This window comes from Ursus arctos, unplaced genomic scaffold (genome assembly GCF_023065955.2).
Source record: "Ursus arctos isolate Adak ecotype North America unplaced genomic scaffold, UrsArc2.0 scaffold_20, whole genome shotgun sequence".
Lineage (NCBI taxonomy): Eukaryota > Metazoa > Chordata > Mammalia > Carnivora > Ursidae > Ursus > Ursus arctos.
This window is the reverse complement of record NW_026622875.1, coordinates 18,415,079-18,422,526: the sequence shown is the minus strand read 5'-3', so window position 1 is coordinate 18,422,526 and position 7,448 is coordinate 18,415,079.

Genomic DNA, 7,448 nt, shown 5'->3' with positions numbered 1-7,448 from the left:
ACACATTATTATAAAACTCTTCATCCTGATGTATATGTTGAATACCTCATTTTTTTTTGTTAAAATTTATGTCGCTTTCCAAAATACTATATTGGATTCTAAATAAAACATGCGTAATGCTTCAATCTTTTGCCTCAACTGGTGTATATATAATACAGAGCTCTCTATTCCCCCATCAGATGTAGCCTAATCACCCACCATGAAGGATCTCTGACTCAAAGATTATATAACTTCTTATTTTTAAAGTCACATGTGTCTGGATACAAGGTTTAATATACTTGTGTTCAAATTCAAATATTCTCATATTCAATTTTAAAGTCATGTACTAATACCTCAAGTAGGGAGATTTTTAGTTTCTGCTTTCAATTTGCACAAATAATTGATGGCTCATTAACAACTCTGTGGGAACACTGCAAAACACACACATGCATGAGAAAAACAACTAGTTGTGACAGGGAGAATAAAGTCTGTGTCAATCATATTGAAATCCTCTGTTACATTCCAAATAAGAAGTTAGAAAACACTTTGAGTAATACATTAGCATAAATAAAAAGAATCTCACAAATTATGCTTGCTAATGACATTCATAATTTTGCAAAATCATATAATACACAGATGTTTCTCTTTTTTTTTCTTGTGCTCTTTCCAGATTTTTTTTTCTGTGAAAATATACTTGTTCAAATGTTGTTGCCAATTTGCCTGAAGACGTTACTTGACCATGATTTAGAATAGTAGCTAGTGTTATGAAAAGTTGGAATAAAAAAAATATGTACTTGTCTTTTCAGGTATTTGGGAAGTAAGCTTTATCAATTTGGTAAGTTTTTTGTTTTCAACAAATCTTAAGAATATGTGACAGTGCAATTTTGAGAAATCAATTTTTAGAAGAAATTAGATACATCGATTGTTATTGTGACACTGTCTAGAATTTAACTTGAAAAGTGTTAGGTAGCCAGCAATGCTGTGGTTAGACTCCTTCACACAATTATGCATGTGAACAAATTACTTTCTGCTTTCAGGGATTTCCAATTATCAGGTGGGGGTGACTCCAGGTAAAGTACGTTATGACAACAGAATTAAAATTTGGGAGGGCAAGCGGTATGTTAGTATTTCTTTAATGAAAAACAAACTGGCATCTTGTTTCCTAACACACTGCTTTTTTAACTCTTTCTGTCATGGCAATATTTTTAAGTGGTAAATTCAGGGATAGCATGTACAATATTCTTCAAGATGTGGAAGAAAAATAGGCTTATTATTGTTTGGTTACTTGAGCATGAGATTGTGACTTATTCCTTAGTTCATCTGAATACATAAATGAAATATACAGGGCTTTTTAAAAATGTTCTGATATTCACATTTACATAGGATATTCTTCTGTGTTGTCAAGGCACAAGCTGGATAAAGTGAGAACAGAGGTTATAATTCGCAAAGCTTTCTGCCTGTTGGCACCCCCCCTCCCCCGCCTTGCTTACCTCCCGACGCTTCCTTTCCAGATATCCACAATGCAACCATGCTACAGAAGTTACACCACCCAAGTTACTGGGTTATTATTATAACCCAGTTATCTCTGGGTTATTGTCACATTACCTTTTCTTGGACTGCTTAAACTACCTAAAGGTCTACTGCCCAGGTACTCTGATACTCACTCTTCTTCACCTGATTTACTCCAAGCCATCATTCTAGACTCCACTCAGGTGTTGCAGCCTCTAGGAAGTAGTTTCATGGACCATGGCCTTCCCTTCCAGGAGATAAATTATTGTCAGTGCTTCAGCCTTCTGATTTAGTGCTTATCACTCCATATTGTAATTCTCTGTTTAGTCATATATTTCCCTCATGAGATGGAAGTCTGTGAGGGGATTATGTTTTACATCTTTATATGCCCTTTAAAAACCATGAACAGGAGGGTGATACATGACTTCCATCTTCTGTTCTCACTTTGACAATTTCATTTACTTCCATGACTTCGGTGTCCACTTGTTTACTGAAAACTCTGTAATCTAAACATCCCAGGCACAGTCCTCTCCTGAATTGTAGGATTATATAACTGAAGTAGTCACTGGAAATCTCCATTTGGTTATATCACAGGCTCCTCAAAATCCAAAAGTCCAAAACAGAATTTATCTCTGAAATCCAAACTGAATACTTCAATATTTCTGTCTCAGTAAATATCACAGCAATCTAGGCAAAAGAGCAAAATAATTAAATAGTTGGACTCTGAAGGAGCCAGGTGTTAAGCTCTGTTATTTATACTGTGTAATCTTGGCTGATCTCTATGCCTCACATTTCTTATTTGTAAAATAAGGATAATAACACTCTATTGAATGAGTGTTGTGAATATTAAATTAGTACATGTAAGTCACCTAGAATAATGCATGACAAGTAGAATGTGGTCAATAAGAATTAAATATTATTTTAGTTCATCCCATTACTCAAGCTAAAATCCTGAGTCGTCATCTTTGGCTTCTCTTTCCTCTTCTCCTGAATTCCATATTGATATTATGTATAACATATGTACATTATATATAATATATATGTATAATATATTGACGTATATGTTCACAAACTTGTCGGAACTATTTTGTCTCAAATTTTGCTGTACCTCGCAATCTCTGTGGCCACCATCCTACTTGAAAGCCACCATCATCATCTCTCACCCAGCTTACTCTGAGAAGTCTTCCCACTCACTCCTTGTGCCCAAGCTATCTTTCTCTAACCTCTTTACCCCACAAACCTCAGGTTGTGTGACTTTAACACATGCCTCAACACATGGCTGTGCTATTTACAATCTTTCTGTCTTCTCTTTGAGACAATACAATTCTATACTTACCTGGTCTCTGGAGTTCCTCCAAAGTCTGGCATGTGTGCTCCTTCACCCTTTTCTCTAGCCATTGTTCCCAACATTGCCTCCCTTTGTTGTGCTCTATCCATATGAAATTTTGTTCAGTTCCTCTGGAGCACCAAAGTCTTGCTCACCTTTTTGACCTCTTGGCCTTCCTACTATGCTGTTCCCTCTTCCTAGAACACATTTCTCTCTTCCTGCAAAAACTTCCCAGAGCACTGAATTGTTTAACTTCCCATAGAAGCCCAGGTCTCTCTTGGTATTTATTTAGTGTATATAATAACAGGCCCCACTAAAACACAGTATTCATTAAGCAGGACCAATATCTTTCTTAATCTTTCTGGCTTGACAGTTACTACTGGAGTACCTAATTCATCGTGAAAATTCAATTAAATTGACTTAGTTAATGAATTAATTAGTTAATTGATTAGTTCATGAATCCAAATAGAAGATATTTCTAGTAGACAGTCAACAAATATCTATTGACTAAATAAATAAAATTTTGACATTTTTCTTAAAATCCTATTTAGATTGGGGCTTGTGGGTGGTTCAGTTGGTTAAGTGTCTGCCTTTGTCATAATCCCGGGGTCCTAGGATGGAGCCCAACATGGCTCCCTGCTCAGCAGGGAGTCTGCTTCTGCCTCTTCCTCTGCTGCTTCCTCTGCTTGTATTTCCTCTCTCTCTCTCTCTCTCTCTCTGTCAAATAAATAAATAAATAAAAATCTTTAAAAAGAATACTACTTGGATAAAAATCGCTGCTATAGTAATGGTCCAGTTATGTACAACATGAGATCAAGTATTTGGTGTAAAGTATAATCTAACAATAATAAAACTGTAATTTAAGATTGACTGAATTTCCCAGTAACATTTATATCTTTGAAGACCAAATTCTTTGCATTAAAATCAGGACATACATGACCAAAGAAGCAAAATTTGTGGAATTGACACTTTTGATTAAGAATAAGGATATAGTGGCTTCCATTTTGGCATATAAGAATCTTGGAGGTCGCCATTCAATCCTCACAGGTGAAAAGCTGAATAAACTGAAAAAATCAACCTTTTCTGGATCCAAAAAGAAGGTAGGACACACGACAAACTGTTGTTCCTAAGACTGGAGAGACAGGCAAATATCAGGAGTCATGGCTTATTGGGGCAGACACACAGGAGCAGAACCACCACAGGAACTAGTGGTAGGGTGGGTCAAAAAGCATGACCAAACTCTGTGTTGTCTACAAGAAACCCTATTTAAATATAAAGATACATATATATTAAAAGTGAATGGATTGAGAAAAACATACCATGCTAACAATAATCAGAAGAAATTAGGAGTAGCTCCATTAATTTCAGACAGAGCAAAATTTAAGGAAAGTTTTCATGAATAAAGAAAAGCATTACATAATGATAATGGAGTCAATTGTACAAGAAAACATAGTAATTCTTAACATGTGTACACTTAACAGAGCATCAAACTACATGAAGCAAAAGCTGATAGAACTGCAAAGAGAAATAGGTATTTTCACTGTCACTGTTAGACTTCAACACCTTTCTCTCAGAAATGGACAGATCCAGCAGACATAAAATTAGTAAGAACACAGTCAAACTCAGTAACACTATTAATCAATTGCATATAATTGACATCTGTAGATGACTTCATCCATCAGCAGCAGAATTCACATTTTTCTAAAGCTGACATGGAATATTGACTAATAAAGATCACATTCTGGGCCCATAAAATACACTTGAACAAATTTAAAAGAATAGAAGTACAATGTCTGCTATCAGGCCACAGTGAAATTAATCTAGAAATCAGTATTGGAAAGATAACTGGAGGAACTCCTGGGTGGCTCAGTCAAAAGCGTCGGACTTTGGCTCAGATCATGAGTCCTAAGATTGAGCCCCAAGAGTTGGGCTCCCTGCTCAGCTGGGAGTCAGCTTCTCCCTCTGCTCTTTCCCCTTCCCCTGCTTGTGCACATGCTCTCTTTCTCTCTCTCTCTCTCTCACATGTACTCTCTCTCTCAAATAAATAAAATCTTAAAAAAAAAAGAAGAAGAAGAAGAAAAGAAAGATAACTGGAAAATCCCAAAATACATGGAGGTTAAACACACTTCTAAATAACACATGGGCAACAAAGAAATCTCAACAAAAATTTAATGATATTTTGAGGGGCGCCTGGGTAGCGCAGTCGTTAAAGCGTCTGCCTCCGGCTCAGGGCGTGATCCTGGCGTGCCGGGATCGAGTCCCACGTCAGGCTCCTCCGCTGGGAGCCTGCTTCTTCCTCTCCTGCTCCCCCTGCTGTGTTCCCTCTCTCGCTGGCTGTCTCTCTGTCAAATAAATAAAATCTTTGAAAAAAAAAATTTAATGATGTTTTCAATGAAATTAAAATGAAAACACAATTTATCAAAATCTATGGGATGCAGTGAAAACAGTACTTAGAGGAAAGTTTATAGCATTGAATGTATATATTAGAAAAAAAATTAAATCAGAGCTAAGCATACTCTTACCATATAATCCAACAATCATGTGCCTTGATATTTATCCAAAGGAATTGAAAACTTAAGTTCGCATAACAGCCTGCACACAGATGATTATAGCAACTTTATTCATAATTATCCAACATGGAAGCAACTAAGATGTCCTTCAGTAAGTGAATGGATACATAAACTGTGCTATATGCACATTAAGAAATAAACTTAAATGCATATTACTGAGTGAAAGAAGCCAATCTAGAAGACTACATACAGTATGCTTCAACTATATGACATTCTGGAAAAGGGAAAACTATGGAAATGATAAAAAGACTAGCGGTTGCCAGGGATATGGTGGGGGTATTGAGGAGGAATGAATAGGCAGAGCACAGAGGATTTTTAGGGCAGTGAAAATATTCTGTACAGTATTATAATGATGGATACATGTCATTATACATTTGTCCAAACCTGTTGGATGTACAACACCAAGAATGAACCCTTAGGTAAACTATGGGCTTTGTATGATTATGATGTGTCAATGTTAGGTTCAGTCTTGGTACAAAATATACCACGCTGGTGAATGATGTTGACAACAGAGGCTATGCATGTATGGGAGCAGGGGTATATGGGAACTCCCTGGACCTCCCTCTCAAGTTTATTATGTGCCTATAACTGTTATTAAAAAATTAAATTTTAAAAAATAAGGATATATGGACCCTTAAATAAGTATAAATTTATACTTGAACTTTCTCAGAATTATGGAAAGACTCAGACATTGGGATAATCTCTCAGTCTTTAGTGATTGATATTGTGATCTCTGGGACTGGGTAGGCCCGAGTTCAAATTGGTAATTTGCCATTCACCTACCTTTGTGCATTACTTTACCTGTCTTTCACTGTTGCTGTAAAACTGGGTATTGTCAAAAAAGATTTGTAGTAAGATTTAGAGGATTTAACACATGGAAAACTTTTATGAAACTCAGTATAGAAAAGTACACAAGAAAAGTAGTGGTTGTTGCTATTGTTATTTTTATCTTATGTATCTGATCATTCTTGGGATTCTTCCATCTTTCTTTCTCTCTTATATATAATCACATCTGTATCATCATATAGTGTCAGCCAATGAAATTAAGAATCTCTGTTGTTGAAGTTTATACACGTGGCTGGCTTTGTATACATAATTCCCTGTAGTTCTTACACACAGCAATCCTGTGAGGTTGTCCTCAAAAGAGGAGGTTCAAAATCATGTCATTGCCAGTAGAGGAGATAAGATGCAAATCATGGTGCCTACTGCAAAGTCCATGAATTTAACCACTACATCATATTATAATCGCATAAAGCTGCCCTAGTATTTACATTTGCAGTTGAGTTAATGATGGACATTCGTGGTAGCACATCCATAGAGTGTATGCTTTTGGTTTTGTTTATTAGTTTGTTTTCCTGCAGCTGAGGATAGTAGACTTGTGCCTTCTTAAACCATGAGAACAGAAAATAATGTCTTTTAAGCTCATATTTTTGCCTATACCTAAAAATAGGCTATATTTCTATTACAAAAAGAGGAAAACAGAAAATATATATGCCATATATGTCTCTTCTTCTCCATTATTATGAAATAATCTAGATTTTTAGGAAATATTTTCAATCTTATAAATCTATGTAAATTTGATTGCTGGTTATAGAGAATAATGCTAAGAAATTCCTTAAGGTAATTATTTAGGGCAAATACTTATATCCAAAATAATAACCATTATGTTAAAAAGAAGTCTCATTTTTTTATTGACTTATAGGAACACTATTCTGTTCATATCATTTATTTTTAAAGTAAAACTAAGTTAAATACATTGATGATTTATTAAATTTTTAATATCAGTAGTGGTTTAATTTAAGGAATAGATTCTAGGTGTAGACTTTTTGAAGAGTGCTTAAAGAGAAACTTTAAGAACATCAATAAAGAGGAAAATAATTCTAGCTAGAGTAAAATAATGCTTCACAAGGGAGAGGACATTTATCTTGGAACCTTAAGTATGCATACAGTTTCAGCTGCAGGTTGGTAATGTCATTTCAGAAATGGGATCATCTTCAGGAAAGGCAAGAGTGGGAGAATGTCATGGAGAATTAAGAGTCCACGACACTGATGGGAGCAAGTAT